Below are 23658 nucleotides of genomic sequence, written 5' to 3'. Positions count from 1 at the left end.
AGAGGAACATAGGGGGAGATGAGTGAGGAGAGATATTCAGGGGCTACAGAGTGAATGCAATTGTGAGTGAGGAGAGATATTCAGGGGCTACAGAGTGAATGCAATTGTAAGTCAGTAAGAGGAGTATGAACTGTATTCAGAAGCAGATGAGGAGCCAATGAAGTGATTTGAGGAGGGGGGGGGGTAATGTGAGCATGCAGCAGCATTTTGAACAGATTGAAGGGGTGAGAGATGGATGAGAGTGAGACCTGATAGATATGTATTGCAGTAGTCTACATGATAGGAGTTGGTTAACAATAAAATTAATTTAACTGGATCATCAAACACTATATAAAATTTCATCTGGTGGTTCACATTTCTTCAAAGGAAAAACAAACTCATACCACTTATGCAACAGATTTTATTGAAATTAGTGTGGGTAATCACCCTCAGAATGCTTCTCTCTTCCAGAACGCTCTTCCTGCCTTTTCTGTGGTAGGGCTGTAGGTGAGGGAAACCAGCATTCTCACTGTCATGTTGTACCTATTCTTTGATAAGACAGTGAGAGAAACTTACATGGCTGTTGTGCAAACTGTACTTCTTCTGTAGCCAAACATAGAACATATGTTTCTGCCAATTTGGCATCTTCGATGACCACTAGCTTCAAAATAATTTTTAAATAGGAAACAAGAACACAAAGTGCTGATATGTTGCTATTAAAAAAGTGGCAGAGAGACCCAAAGTGTTTTTTAAAAAAAATGTCTAAGTACATTTGTACTAAAATAAATTTTCAATGTTTAATTGTATTTCCATTGAAGAGTAAATAACTCCCATGTATGTCCTCATGGACTGCACCCAGCTCCTCTCCCCTGCATTGCAGATGAAAAATGGAGGTATACAAAACAGAGATGCTTGGCCAAAACCTCCTTTGTTTCTTTTTTTAGGAGTGCTGTTTTTGCCTATAACAATGTCATCCCTCAAAAATATTCCAGGGTTCTGCCATTCCTTGAAATAATAACAGGGCTGAGTTAGCGCATACAACAACCACCAAACCTAAAAAGATAAGGCATGCAATAAAGTCTAGTTATTGCATGGTTATTATATTACATTACATTACATTATGGATTTCTATTCCGCCATTACCTTGCGGTTCAAGGCAGATTACAAGAGTTAAATAAGTGGATTACAAAAAGATATCTGATAGAGAGAATATCAGGTTATTTGCAGGGAAGATAAACAGTAGATCAGGATTTTTTCAGGGGGTCGGAAAGGTGGTGAGAGGAAGGACGGAAGCTTGTGGTATTAAGTCTTTTTCAGGGATTTTGAAGAGTGTAGTCTATTTATTTTCTGAATGTCTTGTAGTCTGTTATCAGTAGACAGAGATATGGTTGTCTAGTTTTGCTGCTTGAGTGGCTAGGAGGCCATCATATCGTTTTTTTCCGTTTAACTTCTTTGATTGGAGGGTGTGTGAATGGGTTGTGAGTTTTTCTATACCTGGTGGAGGTGGTTTGGATGAGGTGGTTGTTCAGGTAAGTTGGACTGTCTCCGTTTATAGTTTTATAAAGTAGACAGTAGAATTTAAATAGTTTTCTTGCTGGGATTGAAAGCCAATGTGAGTCGAGGTATGCTTCTGTAATGTGGTCGTGTTTCCTTAAAGAGTAGATAAGTCTCAGTGCTGTGTTTTGAATTGTTTGTAATTGTTTTGTTATTGTTGCAGGGCAAGGGAGATAGAGGATGTTGCATTAGTCTAGTAGACCTAGTATTAGGGATTGTACTATGAGCTGGAATTGTGTTTTCTTGAAGAATTTTCAAACTTGTCTTAAGTTTCTCATAACTGCGAATGATTTTTGTATTGTTTTATTGATTTGTGGTTGCATGGTGCAGCATCTGTTTATTGTCATTCCTAGTAGTTTTAGGGTGGGTTGTATTGGGTAGTTAATAGCATTGATTTCTATATTGGTTATGGTTGGGACTTTGTTATTTTCGAGGAAGATGAATTTTGTTTTGTCTGGGTACAGTTTCAGTTTGTGATCTTTCATCCAAGTCGCTATTGATTCTAGTGTTCAGTGTAGTGTGTCTGTTATCGAGGGTTTTGGTTGATCAAAAGGTATGAGAATTGTAATGTCATCTGCATAGCTGTAGGAAGTTAGGCCTAGTTTGTCCAGGTGGGCACCTAGGGAGGCAATGTAGAGGTTGAAGAGAGTAGGGGACATTGGGGATCCTTAGGGTACGCCGCAGGGGTTGGACTAAGGTTCGGATTTTTCTTTATCCAATTTTATTCTGTATGTTCTGGATTTTAGGAATCCTTCACACCATGAGTACACTTTATCAGTGATATCTATTATGTCCAAAATTTGTAGTTCAAAGTTATGGTCCACTAGGTCGAATGCAGCGGTCAGGTCCAGTTGTATGAGCAGCATTTTTTTTCCTGTGCTGAGGTGTTGTCTAGCTGTGTCAATAAGGGAGCCTGAAGCCAGATTGCGTGGAGTGGAGTATGTTGTGGTCTTCTAGATCAGTGTTCTTCAACCTTTTTACACCCGTGGACCGGCAGAAATAAAAGAATTATTTTGTGGACCGGCAAACTACTAGGACTAAAATTTAAAAACTCAGTTTACGCCCCATCTCCGCGAGCTCGGTCCCCGCAAACCATCTGATCCCATCTGCACAAGCCGCAATTATGATTTTATATTGAACGTATTTTATTAAAGTATAAAAAGAAACAATATTCTGAACAATTGTGATTTTATAAATACAAATATACAGAGACGGACCAACAAAACCCCTGTCTCCCCTCCCCTTCACATATATCCCCTCTACTATTAAGAAAACTGAACAAGCCAAGTTATTATAGAATGCTACATAGAAATATCATGCTAACAGAATACTGGGGTCCCCAGTTATGTCTCTAGCAGGATATATATTTCAAATCTGATATATTCTAATGACAAAATAGAAATAAAATTATTTTTTTCTACCTTTTGTTGTCTCTGGTTTCTGCTTTCATCTTCTTTTCACTCTTTTCCTTCCAGCATCTGCCGTTCCATCCAATGTCTGCCCTCTCCCCCTTCCATATGTATCTGACTTCTTTCTATGCCCCTCTTCCCTGTCCATCTTCCTCTCTCCTTTTTACATCATTCATCCCAGCTTCACTGCCTTCTTCATTTTTATCTCTCCTACACCAGATCTAGCATCTTTATCCCTCTCTCATTTCTCTGCTGACCCCCTTTCCAGCATCAATGTCTCTCTACTTTCTCATTCCTGTCTCTCCCCTTTCCCTCATCTGATCTCTCCATTCCACCCTGACCCCCTTCCCCTCCTGTAATCTCCCTGCCAGCTGTTTCCTTCCTTTTTTCTTTCTGCCTACCCTTCTTCCTTTTTTTCCTTCTCCCTTCCCTCCTCCCTCTATCCAACATTAACTCTCTTCCCATCCCTTTCCCTCCTCCCCTCCCAGCAGCATCTCTCCTTCTTCTCCCTTCCCTCCTCCCTCTATCCAACATTAACTCTCTTACCATCCCTTTCCCTCCTCCCCTCCCAGCAGCATCTCTCCTTCTTTCCCTTCAAGTCCAGTAACAGCTCTCCCTTTATCCAGCACCTTCCCAGCCTCCTACAGTGGCTTCCTCCCCTTCCAGCAGCTCTCATTACTTGCCTGCAGGAATTGCCGGTAAATCACTGGTGGGAGGGGAGGAAGTCACTGTGAAGGCTCCCCAGGATCTTGTTCGCACACGCTGACCATCTCCCTCCACCTGCACCTGAATCTGCAGCTCTCTCCCTTCTAATCGCAACTTCCCCGTGGCCCTCTTCAGCAACTCGGCAGGGGCGGCGATCAAGACACGCTGCCGACGTTGGGACCTTCACTCTCTGAGACCCGCCTATTTTGTTTCAACTTCCTGTTTCCGAACAGGCGAGACTCAGGGAAGGCCCCGACGTTGGCAGCCTATCTTGATCGCCTGAGGCTGGGAGGAACATTAGTCAGCAGGAACCGCAGTTGGGAGGAACCGCAGTCGGCAGGAAATTTAACTGCCGACTTGATCTCACCGGCCCTGCGCGGACCGGCAGAAATTTTCTGTGGTCCAGCAATGGTCCGCGGACCGGCGGTTGAAGAACTGTGTTCTAGATAATTGGTGAGGTATTTGGCTATTAGCCCTTCTATTATTTTGACATAGAGAGGTTTAGAGGCAATGGGTCTGTAGTTGGATGGTAGGGTCTTTTAGGATTGGGGTGATTATGATTTTGCTGAGGTCAGTAAGAAAGAGGCCGTCTGTGAGCATGGCTTGTATCCATTGTAGGAAAAGAGCACGGTATTTTGTGCTGGAGGTTGTTAAGAGATATGGTAGACAGTTGTTGAGATCACAGGATGCATGGCTGTACTTTTTGTAGAGTTTGTTGAATTTGAGCCATTGTATTTTGGGGAAGTGGGACCAGGTTCTGTCTGTTGCAACTAAGTCTTTTTCTGTGGGATGTATTGTGAATTCAATAAGATGGGTTGGGGTATCAGTGAGGGTAGTTCTGGCATTTGTAATTTTGTTCTGGAAGTGTTATGCTAATAGGGTGGCTGAGGGGGGGGGGTGTATTGTTAGTAGTCAGATAGGGTTTGGTGTCAGTCAGGTCTTTTAGTATTCAAAATAGTTTTTTGGTGTCTTGGGTTTCCATGCCTATTAGGTTGGTGTAGTGTGCTTTTCTCTTGTCCTTTAATTGTAGTTTGTATTGTTTGTTAATTTTTTTCCAGGCAGTTTTCATATGATCTAGGTTAGTTTTTCTCCATTTTCTTTCTAATCTTCTACATTGTCTTTTCAGTAGTAGTAGTAGTTCGTTGTCAACCATCTAGACAACAATGACACAGCATACTCCTTTTGTACACTGGTGCTTATCTCTTCAAAGATTGACACCTTCATGGACTGAACAACTTTCCCCCGTTGCATTTGTAGTGCCATTCATGGGTGGATTAAGGCATAGACAAACTAAGCATATGCCTAGGACCCAAAGTTAAGTGGGGTCCTGTCAAATGTGCCTGTTCAGCAGTTTCCAATCAATGTGCTGCAGTAGAAACTCAGGTGTGCAAAGCTGTGGGCAGAGAGAAGAGCACATTGAGACAAAGCCAGTGCCGCCCATGGAAGTCTTTCTGTTTATCTCACCTGCAGTCTCCTCTTCTGCAGACTTTCCTCTGCAGTAGGGCAGGGGTAGGCAATTCCGGTCCTCGAGAGCCAGAGCCAGGTCAGGTTTTCAGGATCTCCACCATGAATATGTATGAGATGGATTTGCATGCACTGCCTCCTTAAGATGCAAATCTATATCATGCATATTTATTGTGGATATACTGAAAACCTGACCTGGCTCCGGCTCTTAATGACCAGAATTTCCTACCCCTGCCCTACTGCTGAGGAAAGTTTGGTGTAGGGCCCTGTAGTCTTACAAGATCCAAAAGCCTTCCACAGATCTCACTACACAAGGAAGTTGGCAGATAAGAATTACTGCTCACCAAATTTTGCAGTCTGCAAGGCAACAGGGCAGGGGAATGATGAAGGTGATTGTTCTGGTGGTAGAGGAATGATGTGATCATGTCTGGATATTTACATTGTGCTGATATGGGAGCAACACACTTATTTGCTTAGGGCCCAGCAAAGAGTTAATTCTGTCTTGGTGTTCTTCTATTCTCATAGAATTCAAACTGTGAAAACTAAGTGAATTTTCTTTTGTGTATATTACTGTGTAATCTGACTAAAGGTGCTCAGACATTTCATGCAATATTATTATCATCAATATTTGTGTGGTGTTTGTATAGAATTCTAGTTTCCAGGTTAGCCCACTAGCAGAAATAACATGTGAATGTGTGCAGGTCACCTTTCTAAAAGCTACAATTTTTACACATTTTTTAAGCCTAATAAAGGCATTAGCTCTGTGTTGTCTTTTTACAAATGCTATCATCAGTGAAAATAAAACTTCAATGAATGGTTAAATGGAAAGCCAATAGGATCCAGTCAGATTAAATTACTGCATTTGTATTCTGAAATCATAATGCCCTCAAAAGAAAAATTTCAGGTGACTTTATTGACTGATTGGCCATTGGTTTATGTATAGTATAAGGGGCCACTGAAAAGTTCCCAGCCCAACCAAGAAGAGAATGATGTTGAGCCATATAATTGAAATGAAAAGTGTGGAATAACTTGTAAGTTTCATGGCTCCACATCATTCTCTTCATGGTTGGGCTGAGAACCTTTCAGCGGCCCCTTGTATTGTGATGTCATAATGCCTCATTCCACCAATGCCTAAGAGCCAACCTCATCAGTGATGTCACAGTGGCTTGTTTTCACTATATTTGTGCCCATTTACTAGATGCATTTGCCTCAGTGAAACAAAAAGTCCCAAAAAAGTGTGGATAACTTGTAAGTTTCATGATTCCACATCATTCTCTTCTTGTTCTTAAGTTTCTTAAGTTTTTTTTTCTTAAGTTTAAGTTAAGTTTATTATGAAATTTGATTAATCGCCTATTCCAAATTCTAGGCGATGTACATTAGATAAAAATACAAGGTTAAGGGAAACATACCTCACGAACATGGACTTAGTCAAATAAACATATTAAATCAACAAATACAAACATCCCTAACATGGACATATTCTTGGTTGGGTTGAGAACCTTTCAGCGGCCCCTCATATTATGATGTCATAATGCCTCATTCCACCAGTGCCTAAGAGCCAACCTCATCAGTGATGTCACAATGGCTTGTTTTCCCTATACTTGTGCCCATTTACTAGATGCATTTGCCTCAGTGAAATGAAAAGTATCAAGAAAAGTGTGGAATAACTTTTAAGTTTCATGGCTCCTCATCATTCTTTTCTTGGTTGGGCTGAGAACGTTTCAGCGGACCCTCGTAATAGTCATACCTAGCAAAAGAGGCCCTATTAATAAGCTGCAGTGAGCACTACAGTGTACTTATCACATCTTAAAATGCCTTACCATAGAGCATACTCAGGCATCCCATAGCAATTTTGGCATTTGCACATGCAGAGAGTACTGCACTAATCAGTTATTAATTAGTAATTACCGGTAGTAATTAATTAAACTGATTAGCATGTGGATAGTATGTGAGTCTCTACCACCTACAAAATAATTTTTATGGTAGGGGCTCATGTACTAATGACCACATGCTTATGGGAAAATTTATTACATGGCCATTAATTAAAAAAATAGAAAACTGACATTTTGCTCCATGTGGCAAAAATTGCGTAAGTACATGGGAATGACCCATATAAATACAAGCTCAGGCCACGTTTTACTGCAGTTTGATATAAGGGCCCCGTAGCATCTATACTTACATGGTATATGTTCATTTAATATGAAGGCAATTAAAATTATGCACTGACAACATTTTCAATTATAGTTAACCAGATCTAGAATATCAGCCTTCCTTTCACAAGCCTTGGGTTTCTCTGACAGCTCACACACACACAAACATATTCTGAGGCCAAAGCCACAATCATTGTTATTGTTGAGGAAGAGCCTCTTTCTAATCTGTAATACCTGTATCTGGAAAGGCCTGGTTGACCTCAATACTATCCCCCCCTCCAAATTTCCTACCCTCTGCTATGTCATCTCTTAATGCACTACATCTTGAAAAACATTTGCTTAACTTTACTAATGGAATGTACTGTAATCAAAGCAACAGACACTTTTATGATGGAAGAACGAGGCTGCAGCTCTGTTTACTGGAAACACAATTTGTACAAACATTAACAATAGAATAACACCACCTGAGCTACCAACATACGCATCATATGCACTCAAATTATAGTCCCCTGACCCTGCCAGACCTCCACGCCCCTTTCTGGGATGCCTGATCTAAATGGCACCTGCACCCTAAGCTTTCTGCCAGTCACCCGCTCATCACCTGATGAGCCCAATACCTGGTAGTTCAGGATTACCACTGCTGTGACATCTCGATTCCCCTAGCCATCTTTATCCCATCTCATCTATAAGGGGCAGGAAGGAGGGAAGTTTCAAGTTTCAAGTTTCAAGTTTATTTAGCTCTTGATGAATCGCCTATTTCGAATTTCTAGGTGATGTACATAATATAATAAAGAAACGTTAAACATAGTAACATAAAATTCCAATAATAACTAACATGAAAAAAAGGAAAGGAGGTAAAGTTACAATAAGGGTAAAGAAAAAAAGGGAAAAACAAAAGGTAGGGTAAACATTTCCAAGGCACACTTTGTGAATATTTATTAAAACAAAATAGATAATTTTAGAATTTTTAAAGGTCATAAGCATCCTTAAACAAATAAGTTTTTAAGAAATTTTTAAAAACTGAAATATCCTGTTCTATTCTAATGTACTGGGGAAGGGAGTTCCACCATTGTGGACCTGCGACAGTGAACATATCTGCTCTTCTCGTTCCAATGATTTTTAAGGAAGGAACAGATAATAAATTTAAATCGGATGAACGTAAAGATTGTTGGGGTTTGTATGGGATCAGCGATTTAGATATGAATTGCGGCTCACTAAATGTTAGGGTCTTAAAGATTAAAAACATCAGTTTGTACAAAATCCTATGGTTAATTGGTAACCAATGCGCGTCTATCAACAAAGGGGATACATGATCAAATTTTTTGGCGTTATAGATAAGTTTTATAGTCGTATTTTGGACAATTTGGAGCCTCCTTTTTTCTTTTTGAGTAATATTTAAAAATAGGGCATTACAATAGTCAATTTTTGCGATAATGAATGAATGTATTAGAATTTTTAAAGAGGAAGAATTAAGAAATTTGGAAATAGCTCTTATCTGACGGAAAGCCACTTCCGAGGAACAGGAAAAGGTCCTGATCCTCAGAGATCCTGAACTTTATACCACCATACATTACTCCCTGCTCCTTTACCCCTGCCAAATCAAATTAAAGTTTTTCAACAGTAAGCCACTCCCACCACTCCCCCATCCGCCTACACTACCCTCCCCTTTTCCCCTCTCACTCTGACCATTGCCCTAGACCAGGAGTAGGCACAGGCAGGTCAGATTTTCAGGGTATCCACAATAAATATGCATGAGATAGATTTGCATCTCAAGGAGGAGTGCATGCAAATCCATCTCACATACAGTAAAATTCTAGGCTGTATACTAGATGCCACATTATTTATGGAAGTTCTTCTATAAGACCACCCTCCAACTTTGGAAAAATAATTCAAAGTTATGAAATTTGAAATAGGGAGCATGAACAAATCATCCCCCTACATTTACAATGGTAAATTTGATTTATTTAATTTTTGGGGGGGGGGATCAGGGCAGGATTAATTCGTTGAGGGCCCCCAGGCACACAAGTCCACTGGGCCCCCTGACACAAACTACCCACTCTGCCCCATCATGCCCCACCCTTGCCCCACCCCACCATACCCCGCCGCTGCTCCGCCCCATTTATTTATCCATTTTCTTACCCAATCCAGCATGTGCCTTCTCCACTTCCTTCCCTCCTTCCTTGCCCCTGGTCTGGCATCTGTCTCCTTCCCTTCCCTCCATGGTCTGGTATATCCTTTCCTTCCCCTCCCTCCCTTGCTCTTAGCATCTCTCTTTCTTCTCCTCTCCCTTCCCTGGTCCTCCTTCTCCCTCCTTCCTCTCTCTCCCATTGGGTGAAGCAGCATATCCCCCCCCCCACACACACACACAGCTGCCTAGTGAGGTGAGATCAGCTTTCCTCCCTTCCACTCCCTCACTGCCCTCTTGCCCACCATCCATAAGTGAACTGAACCCAGGCAACAGGGCTCTAATATTGTGTGCGCCAGCTTCCCTTCTCCTCTGAAACAGGAAGTTACATCATGAGGGGGAGGGAGGAGAAGGGAAGCCAGCGCGCACAGTGTTAGAGCATCTGAAACAGACACAAAATGAAAGCAGATACCAGACTCTGCATATCATGCAACATCAGAAAAATAGAAACAAAGCCAACAGACAAAAATTCTCAACACTGACATAATTCAATCACTAAAAAGAAAATAAAATACATTTTCCTACCTTTGCTGTCTGGTGATATTAATATACTAATCATCTTGTTCTGCTTTCCTCTGTCTGTGCTCTTTAACTCTTTCCAAGCCTCCCTTCCATCTGCTATTTCTTTTCTCACCTCCTTTCTTCTTCAGTGACAGACAGACAAAAGGTGGGAATGGATCTTTCACATTCAGCTTTCAATTTTTTTTTTCTTTTTTGCCTCTGTCCACTCAAATCTTGCCTTCTTTCTCACCCTTCTTCTTTTTAAATGTTCAGCTATCTCTCAATTCTCCATCTTCTCTCAGTCCCTAGCTCTCCCATTTCCCATCTCACTCCTTTCCCAGCCTCCTATTTCCTGCTATCTACTCCCCATAACCACATTTCTACCACTGTACTCACTGCTCCCTCACTCATCTTGGCATCTCCCTTTTGACCTCATCCACATGGCTCAACACTTTCAGAATACCCCTCCCTCTCTCCTCTGTCAGGTTATAGCTCCCTGTCCCTTTCCATCTCCTAGCATCTTCTTATCCCAGCTCTCTTCCCTCCTGCCCTCCCATTGGTCCATCTCTCCCCATGGTCCAACATTTTGCTCCCTCTCGTTTGTGTTTTTCTTCTTCCCCCCCCCCTCCCTTGATGCTGAACAATGAAATGGAGGGGGAAAAAAAAGACATGCTGTATCTCTCTGCCTTCCATCCACAGGCCTAACATTTCTCTCTCCCTCCCTTCCTTCCATTTCCAGATCCAACTTCTCTCCCTTTCTCTTCCCAACTGCCTCCCCCAATCCCATCTCTCCCCTTGCCTGCCTGCCTCCCTTCCCCAGGTCCACCATTTCTCCCTTTCTCTTCCCAACAGTTCTCACTTCAAGTATCTCTTTCCCTCTTCGTCCACACCACCCCAGGTCCAATTTCTCTCCCTTCAGACCATTGCCCACTTTCTCTGTCCTCTGTTTCTGGCCCCATAAGTTCTCCCCCCACGCCCAATCTAGCACTTCTTTTAATACCCTCCCCCTCTGTACTTTAAAAAAAAAAGTCCTCAGCCCAGTATGTTCTCCCCCTTCTCTCCGTGCCCATGCATTTCTACCTCACTCCTCTCCCACCACCATGTCCAATAATTCTCTCTCTCTCCCCAACAGTTCTCCTCTTTCTTCATCTCCCCACGTGCACCATCTCTTTCCCTCTCTGTCACCCAATTTTCCCTTTCTATTCTCTCCCTCACCTCAGCATCTCTTTCCCTCACTCCCTTAATTCTTCCATCTTATGGCTCATGCTCTCCTCCCTCTTTCCCTTCATTCTGTGTCCTAAGTTCATACCCCTCCTTCCTTCCTTCCTTCCATCATTTGTCCTGTTTATGCTCCCTCCCTCTCAAGTCTCAATACGTCCCTCGCCCTCCCTCCCTTCTGTGCCATGGGTGTTTAGCTTCTTGCCGTCTCCCTCCTCCATCTTGCTGCAGTGTTCACTCAAAGCCACGGGCAGCGACTTCTATGCACCTCCTGCAGCTGATCTGGAAGCCTTCTCTCTGATGTTGCGACATCAGAGAGAACGCTTCTGGGTCAGCCACAGAAGGTACATAGGAGCCGCTGCCCGTGGCTTTGAGCGAACACTGCAGCAAGACAGAGGTGGGAGCTGGCAAGAAGCTAAACACCCGGGCGGCAGAGGAAAACGCTGCATCGCCCTCATGCGGAGCCGCATGCGGCCCATGGGCCACGGGTTGGACACCCCTGTAGAGAGAAGAAATTGTGGCGGTGGGGATCGGGTACCTAGCAACCTGCCAGTTGCGCTGATGCCGGGGGAGGGGCCCAAGGGAGCACCAATGCTGGGGGGGTCTTGTGCTGCCATCGATGCTAGGGGGGGAAGGCCCATTGCTGTTGCCAAGAAAAAAAAATTGGAAAGCTGAGTCAGTGTGCCCTTCTTCAGCGGGCCCCCCCTGACAGTTTTAGGCCCTACTGACAGGGCCCCTGACAGTTTCAGGCACTACTGGGCCTATCCATTAATCCGGCCCTGGGGGGACTAGAGAAATCTATACTTTTTTTCTGTCTTATTGAATTGGAATGAGAGGCTTGCCTTCCCTTTGCAAGACTATTTTCATATCACTAGAATTCTATTCATTTTAATTTACAAATAGAAATTAAGGTGACTAGAATAATAAAGCAGGGCTATTACCAACAATTTAAACAATCCAGTGCTACGGGTTTTGGAGCTGTTTTGTAAATCTGCTACAATTTTGCACCAGAGCAAAACAGGCACAAAATGTTAATAAATGAGCTCCAGTGATTTATAAACAATCAATAAGATCTAAAGCCAATATCCCATGTTCATAAAGCTGCAATATCTAGTTTATACAAGAATAAGCAGTCCCAGTGTATTATATACATTTAATATGAATGCATCCCCTTGGGAATTTTGATATATATTCTAAAATTGCTGAACAAGTCTTTGTGAATGGTAGAGCTTGAGAGTGGGTGTATTTTCTGTACAGGACTCTAGGAAGAAATCATACTCAGATCCTATGTTTAGAATATCTATTAAGCATGGGTGGATGAGTTAAAGGGACATGAAGCCTTCCAGGAACTTGGGAGGTAAGCATAATATATCAAAGATCATATCTACATGAAAAATATCTAACGTAGAAAAAAATCTTGTAGATAAATGACAGCATGATAGACAAATAAATTAGATAAAACCAACTAAAAATGGCCACATTTGAAACGTGAAGAATAGATTGTAGAAATAATTATTCTAGATTTCTTAAAAAAATTATTTTCAAGAACTTCCAACAAATTTTTAAAAAAAAATCCCAGTGCTAATATAAAACTGCTTATTTCAGTATATTCTGAATAATCTCTCTGTCTCTCTCGCCCTCTTCCCTCCTCCCTGCAGGAGTTGCAGAAAGCGGGGAGTGTGAAAAGGGGCAGAAAGAGGGAAGGAAGAATGACTGTAAGCTGTTAAAGCAAGTCTGAGTGAATTCCAGCTCCCCAGGGAGTCCGTAGACATTTTGTGGAGATGTTACTCTGGAGTTTCAGACTATGATAAATATGATAATTTGTATAAAATTTGAATGGGTTCTTGTTTTCAGGGAGACTGGCTTCGATGATGAATGTTCATGATTTTCAGATAGATGGCTGATAAAAAGTGTATTGAATTGTTGAAAGCCACTTTAATTTTAATTCCCTACCTGCAGACGTCTGGTACTAATAATGTCTTCTAATAAAGCGGGAAGGTGTCAGTTTCAACAGCAGATCCCTCGCTTCACCGCGTCCTTCCCATCCTCCGACTATGGCAACATTAACCTTTTCTTATAAAAAGGCACATAAAATTATTATAATTACGGCGTTATTAATTTTAAAAAGAGGGTTAGCGGGACTTTTTTTATTGTTATTATTAATAAAGCTGGCGACTGTCTCCAAAGTAAATCCCAGCGTGAAATGATGCGGCTGAATATTAATTCTATTATTAAACGTCAGTGCGGAAATGGCTTGGATTTCGGGCACGTATTTAATTAAATGAAATTATAACTACTAGCCAATAATAATAAACATAATGATAATTTTAGTTTCATGTTGCCTCTTGGTTGAAAACTACTCTGAAAATAGCCCCCAAACATTTGTAGAAGTAACTTGTTCATCCGATAGGTAAAGAAAAAAAAAAATATCTCCAACAGAGTAAGGTATGCTAAAGATGGATTAAGTAGCGGGATCGCTAAACTATAGGGGATCATTGTGCATATAGTTAACAACTAACGAAAACTGCTACCTATATGGTAGATACATTGATTAATGAACTTAATTACACAAAGGCACGCACGACAGGACAAATCTTATCCAATCTATGTGTTTCTTTGAATGTACACAGTCACGCGCGCGCACACACATATATTTGTATACATGTGTTTGTTCATTTTCGATCTCCGTGTGTTTTCCTGAGCTATTCCCTCTTCACTCCCTGAGTTTGTAGACTTGAGTTTTTAGGCTCTCTGCCCAGTGAATCTGGTTCTGGACCAGGAGATCCTGCACTGAGCTGCACTCTTTTACATGCTTAACTAGGTAATGTGGCATTTTCTGCACTAATATTTCATGTCAAACTGATTTTTTAACTCTGGTAACATGAAATCAATGACCTGGCAGTACAAGCTAATTAGTGCTTCCTGAGAAAGCTAGACCAAAGATTGCAACAGAAGAGAGCCCATTGAAAGAAGAACAGTGAACTCGCAACAGATCATATAACCACCCCGAAAAAAAATGCATTAAGTTTAGAATCGTGACAATTTATTTATTTATTTATTTTTTTTTTTTTACAGCCTTTGGTAGTTTAAAAAAAATTGATTGATTCCTTGAATTGTTATTAGAACCTGTATCTTTTAATGGCTGGATAAAAATTCATCCTGCAGGACAAGATTCGATGTTTACTTAGTTTATTGAAATGCCCGGATTAATATAAGGTTCAAGGTCCTTCGGTCTACTTTAATGTGCACTTCATTTTCACAATTTGTTTTAAATAAACAATTTCAGGATTATTAGTGCTCTTCTTGTCATTATAGTCTGGATGACTATAGTTAATTAAATGTTATTGGAGAAAGTTTCTAATATGTGTTGAGAAATTTATAATATATTGATCTGACACTTTTGCTCTTTAAAAAAAATCAGATTTTTCTCCTACTTGGGATACAGGATTTAAAATGTTTGAGCTGTCAAAAAAGGGAAAGATGGCTGATATCCCTCTAGAGTCAGGAAACAAATCCTTCATATTCGTTAGGGTCTTGAGAAGGTTTAAGGGACATGATGTCAGGGAAATAAGCTTTATTCTGTCCACTTTCAAAAAAAAAAAAATTGCTTCTGGCTATTAATGAATTTAGTGAAATAGAAGGAAATTAAAGGCAAGGAGAAAGATAAAGGGTATTTCTGAAATGAATACTTTTAATATACCCAAATGGCACCTGCTCCCTGAGCTGACTGCCAGCCAGCCGCTCCTCACCTGATGAGCCCAATACCCTGTGCTGCTGCAACATCTCAAGCCCCTTTGCCCTTTTTAACCCATCTCACCATAAGGGGTGGGAGGAAGGGAAAATCACCTCCAAGGAACAAGAAAAGGTCCTGAGCATAGGAAGTCCCAAACTTTACACCCCCTCCCATGACCCCCCTGCCCAATCAAATGAAAGATTTTTCAAAGGGAAGTCATTCCCCCTCCTGCTTGCACTACCCTCCCCTGTCCCCTCTGGCTCTGACCACCACTGGCTTAGACTTTCACCCCCCCCCCCCCAAAAAAAAAAAAAAAGACATTTCTCGAAAGTCTGGGACAGGCGACCAATTGCACCTTTCAGCCCATTTTTACAGCACAAGCTCTCAGACTGTACCATGCACTGCATGCTCTTCTGTAAGACCACCCTTCAACTTTGGAAAAATATTCAAAGTTAAGAAACTTAAAAAAAGGGAGCATGAACAAATTATCCCCCTTCATTTGCAATGGTAAATATTTTTGTGGGGGTAAAAACTAGGGAAATCAATACTCCCCCCCCCCCCCTAAATCTCATTTCATTTCAAAAATACCTTGCCTTTAATTCTCTGGTATTTCACTAAATTCATTAATAGCCTGAAGCAATTGGTTTTGAAATTGGGTAGAATAAAGCTTAATTCCCTGATCTCATGTCCCCTAAACCTCCTCGAGACCCCTTAACAAATATGAAGGATATCGATATACAGACATCCAACCAAACTCAGAAAAAAAAAAAAAATTAACTCAGCCCCGTCTTGGCAAGCGCTATACCTATTTAAACGTTTTCAGTTTTAAGCAACTAATTAAGCAGAACATTTGTTCGACTTAAAAAAAAGTTATAGAGCAGCTGAGCTTTGGAAAATTGCACTCAGGTATTCTTTTCTCACTTGTGTTGTTTAAGGAGAAGCTTTACGATTTGTCTTCCAGCAGGATAGGGGTAAAATCTACAATTGCTCTTTGCTCTTTTTCCATGGAACTTCCTTTTTTGCGTCCTATTTAATTGGTTCCCCCTCTACATTATTGTCCCCCCACCCCGTCTTTTAGCTTTCTGGGTCCCTTTAATTTGCCTATAAAAGGCCTCGCCTTTTCTTCCCTCTGTTTCTCCATAACTGCTCCATTAATCAGGGATTGTAACCCCCTCTCCAAGCAGAATGATGCCAGGTATTAGCAGTGGCGAGTGCTGGGCTCCCATGCCAACCCTGTTGGCTTCCCAAACTTCATGCTACGACAGACCTTGAACTGCGGCTTCTCTACCTCTGGAAGGAGGAAGCGGGAAGAAAATAGACCTTCTTTTCCTCTGCTCTTATTTTTAGACACAAAATAGTCATCAAGCTTTCAGAAACCGGGAACGTTAGCTCCCCCCCCCACCCCTCCCCCCGATGGATAAATCTAATCACAGCGGAATAAGATGCCAACCACTCCTGGCAAAAGTTCGTACCATCTCTTTCCAGCTTCATTGGCAACTTTCCCTGGGTAAAAAAACACGACTTAGTTGCACGGTTTTCTTATTTTACCCTTTTTCTTTTAATTTGCTTTTAAATTCTAAATATTCGATGACTCCCACATCTTGGGGAGACAGTAAAGAAATAGAGGCAGAGGAGCCAGGCTTTCTGTAGCTCTCCTGAACATGCATAGAATTCTGTCACTACAGGGGCTCAGGCGACGGAAAAGCGAATGATAATCCCCAAAGTGCATTTTCTATTGATTAACTGGATGAAACGGTTTATGAAAGGCATTTTCTTTTTCACGCAGTATTTTCAGACCGGGATCCTGGACCAGTTCATTAGTTATTAACGGATTCTGCTTGAACCCAGAGAGCTCGGGGCATTTAAACTCCAAATAGGAAAAAAAAAAAAAAAACCTCAGTTCTCTTTAATCATTGACTTCAGGGCGCATTGCACGTCTTCCTCAAATCTCCATATTTTATGAAGTGGTCAAAACGTGCGCTGTGTGACTAATTTATACTCCTTTAAGCGTTAAAGAATGTAATGAGATATAAACTCAGAATTAACCGTTCCTACCCTGTAGCCATCCCAGGAGGTATATAGGAACTTTCCCTTAAATCAACTGGTGATACTCGGCAGACAGAGAAATAGGCACAATACCGAAAGAGTGTGTAAGGGGGGAGAATGTGACATTTGTGTTTAGGGGTTTCATAGGTGTACCTCAAGGTTATGATCATAAATAGCGCCCAAACTATTCTAAATGAGATAAATGTTGCGTTTATCTTTCTTTCCTTTTTTTTTTTTTTTTCCCAAGCTCTTGGGAGTCTGTGCTCTGATTATTTCTCTAAGAATGACATAAAACCAAACCCCCATATAAAAAGAAAATACAGACCTTTAAATTAGTAATAATTTGGGGGAAAATGTGTTTATCTCTTTCTATTTAAGAACAATTGTATATTCAGCTGCATATTCTTTTGGTTAGAAGCAAAATAATGTCATCTCTGTATTCAATATTTTTGGAGAACATAATAGGGAAACATACTCTGTGGATGCTGCAGACTGGTTATGCCATTTGGCCTTTATCTGCCGTCATGTTTCTGTTTGGGCGGACTTTTGCCTCTCCTCAAATGATTGGAGAGACAGCAGTGTAACATATTAAACCTCTGATGCACTGAGGGAAGGATGAAATAATAACTATCATACCTATCTTTCACTTTTCATAACCACCCCGTAAAGAAATGTAAGAACAAGCAACTCTGTAACCAAACTCCTTCCCCTTTACCCAAGGTTGCGCATCCTCGCCTTATACTTAAGTGGTAGAAGAATGCTGGATAGGTGAACATGACCAGCAAGTCTGCGATTTTATTTTGCCCCCCCCCCCCCCCCGTGCAATAATAAGTCACAAAATGGATGACTACTATGTGCGTGGTTGCAAATTTTAATAATTTTACTATTTTTCAACAAAGATTTCTTTAAAGAAGACCCAGTGAACATGCAACCGCAACATACAAAATCAATGGACCTTCGTTTGACATCAAAAGCAAAGAAAGTGTTAATTTATTAAACTGTACAAAAAAATCATCCCTGTACAAATCAAAATAAGACAAAGGCCACTATAAAAAGAACAGTAAATAACTGGTTTATGTTACTTTGCTTAGGTATCATGTTTCATTCCCTCCCACAGAAAGTATTTTATAAGGTTTGTACAGATTGGACATAAGTTTGAGTTTGACCCCGAGCCGTGTTCGAAAAGTTTTGCCACGTGGTGAGAGAAGCCATCGATCCCATTGTTCATAACATTGCCCCAAACCAAAATTTGTCAGCATGGCAGGTTTGAAAATTGAGTGTTGCGAGGCCCAGCAAATCCACACTGGACGTGGCAGCAGCTGAACACACTACTGGGAACATAAGGTATTAACACGCAGAATAGCACGCGCTAAATTGCCACGCATGCTAGACGCTAACGCCAGCACTGAGCTGGCGTTAGATCTAGCCGCATAGTGCGGATGTAGCGTGCACTAAAATGCTGTGTGCGCTAAAAACGCTAATGCAACTTAGTAAAAGAAGCCTTAGGGTAGCGGATTCTGCAAACAAGTGTACATTTCTCCATACAGATAAGGACTCATTAGCAGTTTTGTACTTAGTACACGATGGATCTAATGCTCAAGATTTTACTCTATTTATTTTGTTGTTGGTGTTGTAAATCCTGTCAGACCTAGGGTTGAGAGGGGGTTCCGAATTTTCTCATAGATAGAAGGGGCCGCTGAATAGTTCTCAGCCCAACCCAGAAGAGAATGATGTGGAGCCATGAAACTTACAAGTTATTCCACACTTTTCATTTCAATGAGGCAAATGCATCTAGCAAATAGGCAGAAGTACAGGGAAACCAAGCCATTGTGACATCATCAATGAAGCTGGCTCTTGGGCACTGTTGGGATGAGGCATTATGACATCACAATAAGAGGGGCCGCTGAAAAGTTCTCAGTCCAATCAAGAAGAGAATGATGTGGAGCCATGAAACTTACAAGTTATTCCACTCTTTTCTTGACACTTTTCATTTCAATGATATGAAATGAAGCTAAAGGTGTTCAAGAAAAGTTTGGAATAACTTGTAAGTTTCATGGCTCCACATATTCTCTTGGCTGAGCTGAAGACTTTTCAGTTGCCCCTCTTATTAATTTGCTAAAGTTTGGCAATATATATATTTTTTTTTAGCTAACACCGCACTCCTATTCAGTATCCTTGTAACACTCCTATAGTCTCTTGTGACCAAGTGAATAGGATTCAACCTTTTTTAAATTCCCCTGCTTAAAATCTAAGAATCATTTTCTCCAAATCAACCAACTGAGACTACACTTCTGGCAGACACAGAAGGTAAGGGGTTTTAAAATGTTTGATCTTTTCTTTGCTGGCTTTAGGACCATGGAACATTTCCAACAGAAGAAACTGGCAGGCAGGTCGAAAACAGTGGAATAAGTTCTAAAGCAGATCATTTATACCAACTGTTAGACTCCAGGTACAATACAGAATATCTACAGCTAAAAAAAATGGGGAGAACACAAATAGATAGATAGATAGATGAGTAGTCTATACAATAACAGAGAGAGAATGAGAAACTGGAAGAGGGAAAGAAACGCATAATTATGTTGTTATTGAATAGACAGGCTGGTCCAGTCATTAGGCAAGACTAGGTAGCAGCCTAGGGCAGCAACTTCTGTGAAAAGAAAAGAGCAGGTGCAGTCAAAGCAAAGCAATAAGTCCTGACAGCCATACAAGTGCAAAGAACCATCAGCACATAACCCACATTTCTACAGGGTGTTTCTGTGATGATTATGATTGTGGAGCTGAATTAGCAAAATATTTGGGGGGGGGGGGGGGGCTTTAGACTAGAGGCCCTAAAGCTAATTGAGGGAAATATAAGGTTGAAAGCTTGCCTAGCATAGCGGGGGGGGGGGGGGGGGGAGGGAGGGAGAAGGAGATACACTTTCCAAGAAATAAACTAGCACAAGATTTTTTTGTTATTGTATAAGCTCATGCAGGAATCTGTTTTAAGTGTGAGGGCTTAGGACAAGTCCCTCAGGCTGGGAGGTCCCTCTCCTGAGTAGGTTGCTGGGCAATTGCTTTGGTTGTGGCAATGTTCATTTAAACCTGCCCCCCTCCAAGGATCAGGCAGGTTCCTGCTCACCAGCAGCGGCATCTTACCCTTCCAGATGCCCCATTTTTTTCACTTGTCCTGTTCCTTTGACAGTGCCTTGGTTGTTTTCTCTTTTCTGAGTTGTCCCAGGTGGCAGTATTCCTAAGCTAATTTATTTTTGTAGAAACTTAATGAATGTTTTTGATTTTTTTTTTTTCTTTTTAGCCCATCCTCAAGCGTTCCCCCTAACTGTCCCAGTGGGATCACAATCTACTGTACCTGGGGCAGTGAAGAATTGAGTGACTTTCCCAGGATCACAAGAAGCAGTGTGTGTGTGTGTGGGGGGGGGGGGGGTCAAACCCACAACTTCAGGGTGTTGAGGCTGTAATTCTAACCACTACACCACATTCTCCCCTAGGCTGTTAAAATGAAGGCATTTGTTCGTGGCCCATTTGAGTTGGGTGGCAGGGCATGGAGATCCATGCAATCACCCTAAACCTTAGCTGATCATGGCAGGTTATAGGTGAGTTTCTTGGTTTGAATGCTAGCTACCTACTACTCAGATCTTGTAGATTTTGTTCCTTTGGGATTAATACACACTTAGCATATGGTATTATTTCAAGTGGGTTGTGGGATCTCTGATATTTGGGGGATGGGACTTGATATATTGCTTTTTCTGTGTGGTTTACACCAGTGGTTCCCATCCCTGTCCTGGAGGACCCCCCAGGCCAGTAGGGTTTTCAGGATAGCCCTAATGAATATGCATGAGAGAGATCTGCATATAATGGAGGTGCCAGGCATGCAAATCTGTTCCATGCATATTCATTAGGGCTATCCTGAAAACCCGACTGGCCTGGGGATCCTCCAGGACAGGGTTGGGAACCACTGGGTTACACAATCAAAGTGGTTTGCATGAGGCAATGAAGCCTTACCTGACGTGCCAAGAGTCACAAGGAGCTGTAGTGGGAATCCAGCACATAACCTCAGGATGCGGAGGCAGCTGCTCTAACCACTAGGCCACGCTTCCACTTTACAATAAAGGAAGCTGTAACTGTTTTATTGTCCCATTGTGGTCCTGTAATTTTTAGTGATACTAAGTGATTATTACTTAAAAGGTGTGTGTGTGTTTGGAAGGGAGGGTAATCCCAGAGGGAAGGGACAATCACAGTAAATGTGTGTGGGGGGGAGAGGAATCCAGCCTACTGGCTTCTTGTAGATTTGCCACAAATGAGTAATTCAGCTCATTTTGCATTTCACCTCTGACGCTGTAATATGTAGTAACTTCAGTTTTCAAAGGTCGTTGATAAGCAGGTGCTAGCTCTGGGGGTGTACTAGGTGCTTGAGCATCTGCCAAACCTTTTATAAAAGTTGGCTCTTTCAAACTCCTTTCCTTAGCAAATTTATTTTATACTTTCTTCGTCTTCTTCTCCTCCTTCTGCCACTCTCATCTCTCCTTGCTATATTTAAAACGTATTGCCGGCAGTATTCTACTAGTTTTATTCATTCTTAAGATCTCCGTCCCTCTGCAATACTATCCTTCCAGTTCCCTTTCTTTCTTTCTCCTTTGAAAGGATCTAACTTTGTTTAAAGGGTTTAACATTTTACTCATTTAAATTTACTGTTTACACTTTTATTTCCTGCGAGTCCTTCAGTAGGCAGGACAGATTTCAGGCAGCACTAAATAAGGAAGTGGGAACTTAGATAAACTTCTAATGAGAGCCCATGAACCCTGAAAAATTAACAAAAATAGGTCCCTCTGCCTCTCTCAAATGGTAGTGCGATGTTTGCATATATTTTCTCTGCGGATTGGCATGTAACTCATACGATGTGCTTCTCTGAAACTGTTGATGTGGTCACTTTGGGCTCTCCTTTTACAAAGGAGCGTTAGGGCCTTAACGCGCGGAACATCACACGCTAAAATGCCCCGCACGCTGGCCACTACCACCTCCTCTTGAGCAGGCGGTAGTTTTTCGGTTAGCGTGCGCTAAAAATGCTAGCGCACCTTTTGTAAAAGGAGCCATTCGTTTATTCATTCTTCAACATAATATTATAATAGTGCGTCACTAAAAGGGAAGGGGAGCCGATTTAATTGTCATACAATCAGAGGGAGCAGTCACAACATGGTATAAATGTTCCTGCACCTTTTTGTAAGACAATGGGTTGTGTTTCTTTCAGTAAAGCACGTATTTATTTCACCTGACCAAAAAGACAGGAACCTGAACTCTTAGGACAGTTGTGAGATCAGAGTTTCTACACCACACTGCACTGCCCCTACTGGCTAAAACGTGCCAGCGCTTCTGTATTTTCTAAGCCTGGGAATTCACTACGCTTATAAATAAGGGATAAACCAATGTAATATTATTATTAATAATAACTTCATACTTTCCAGAGCTGCATTTTTTTCATCAAGTCCTTTTTATTTGTTTTGGGTTGTTAGAGAGGAATCGAATTACTTGGACTTTCAGAGAAAATTGAAAGCTTTGTTGGCTGTTCTGTACTTTAAGAGAATTTTCTACTATTTAAAATATATCTATCTATCTATCTATCTATCTATCTATCTATCTATCTATATATATATATATATATATATATATAATGATTGTTGGTATATTGCATATGTTATGTTTATGAATTGTGATCCGCTGTGATTTAATTCTTAAAGGAATAATATCAAGTATAATTAAATTAAATATCTCTTTGGTCCCCCTCTCCCCCCTCCGACACTCAGAAGAGTGTCCTGATAGACCCCTCCCAGAGGTACCTGTGAACTAGGAACCATTGAAGAAGTCGGGTAGGAACCACAAGCATCCAGTGAACAGAGCTGCCTTTGGTAACACCTCCCAAAGACCACAGTTGAAACAGAACTCTCTTTATCAAGACACTGCTGGGCCGAAAAACATTATAAAGCATTCATGTTCTCCAGTTTAACAATTGCAAAGAGAAATCTTAAAAGGAAACAGCATGCCTTATAGCTCAATCCCCATCCCCAGAGCAGTACCTTACTCATGATCAGCACGGGTCAGTTCAATAAATGTGTGATTTAATCTCGTTGCCATCAGAAGTTGAACTGGAATAGTTCCGGGCCAGAAGATGGATTTCTGGAGGAAGGCTTTGTTTTCTAGAAATGTAAAAGTTTGTTAATTTGGGTTTTGGGTTTTTTTTTCCTGCCAGAGAATGAATTTGAATTGTTAATGAGACAAAACATTCCTGTTAATCATTTCCTGATGCTGCATACAAAATTCAGGGTCCAGGTCTTGGAAAGTGTATTTTCCAAACTTCTGACCTCCAAGCCAAAAGGTAAACTCATTTTAAATTTTAACACTTTACTTTAAAACTTAACCCTATATCCATACCATACTTCTCTCCATTCATTCACAATAGTACATTTTCGCCAGTTCGGATCTTAACTCTTTTTCATTTTTCCCATCCTCTCTTCTTGTAACCACTGTTTTATCTGGACAGCCATGTCCAATGCCATCTTTAGCTATTAAAGCCTATTCTTGACCCCTGGATCTTGGGGGCAGTCTGCCACGCGCCCTATGATCCCTGGAACAGACTTCTTCAGAGGCCTGCATTTATGAAAGCTTTCACCTGCGACCCCCCACAACTGAGAAAAAAAAACCAAAAACAAATCCTAACCTTGAAAC

General features: G+C 41.3%; 1 long non-coding RNA gene across 3 annotated transcripts in view; it reads right to left on the bottom strand.

Moving 5' to 3' along the window:
• Nucleotides 1-389: 389 nt before the first annotated feature.
• LOC117359577 overlaps nt 390-23658 on the bottom strand; it is a 42876-nt gene continuing 19607 nt past the window's right edge. For 2 of the 3 annotated variants that reach the window (XR_004539271.1, XR_004539273.1), the window contains exons 2-3: nt 23010-23129; nt 414-527 (exon numbers count right to left, since the gene is read on the bottom strand). This is a non-coding gene — a long non-coding RNA (uncharacterized LOC117359577). Of the gene's footprint in view, nt 528-23009; nt 23130-23658 lie in introns of all 3 variants that reach the window. The other variant, XR_004539272.1, reaches the window with a different exon arrangement.

The sequence above is a fragment of the Geotrypetes seraphini genome, chromosome 4 (genome assembly GCF_902459505.1).
Source record: "Geotrypetes seraphini chromosome 4, aGeoSer1.1, whole genome shotgun sequence".
Classification (NCBI taxonomy): Eukaryota; Metazoa; Chordata; class Amphibia; order Gymnophiona; family Dermophiidae; genus Geotrypetes; species Geotrypetes seraphini.
This window is presented reverse-complemented; position numbering and strand designations above follow the sequence as displayed.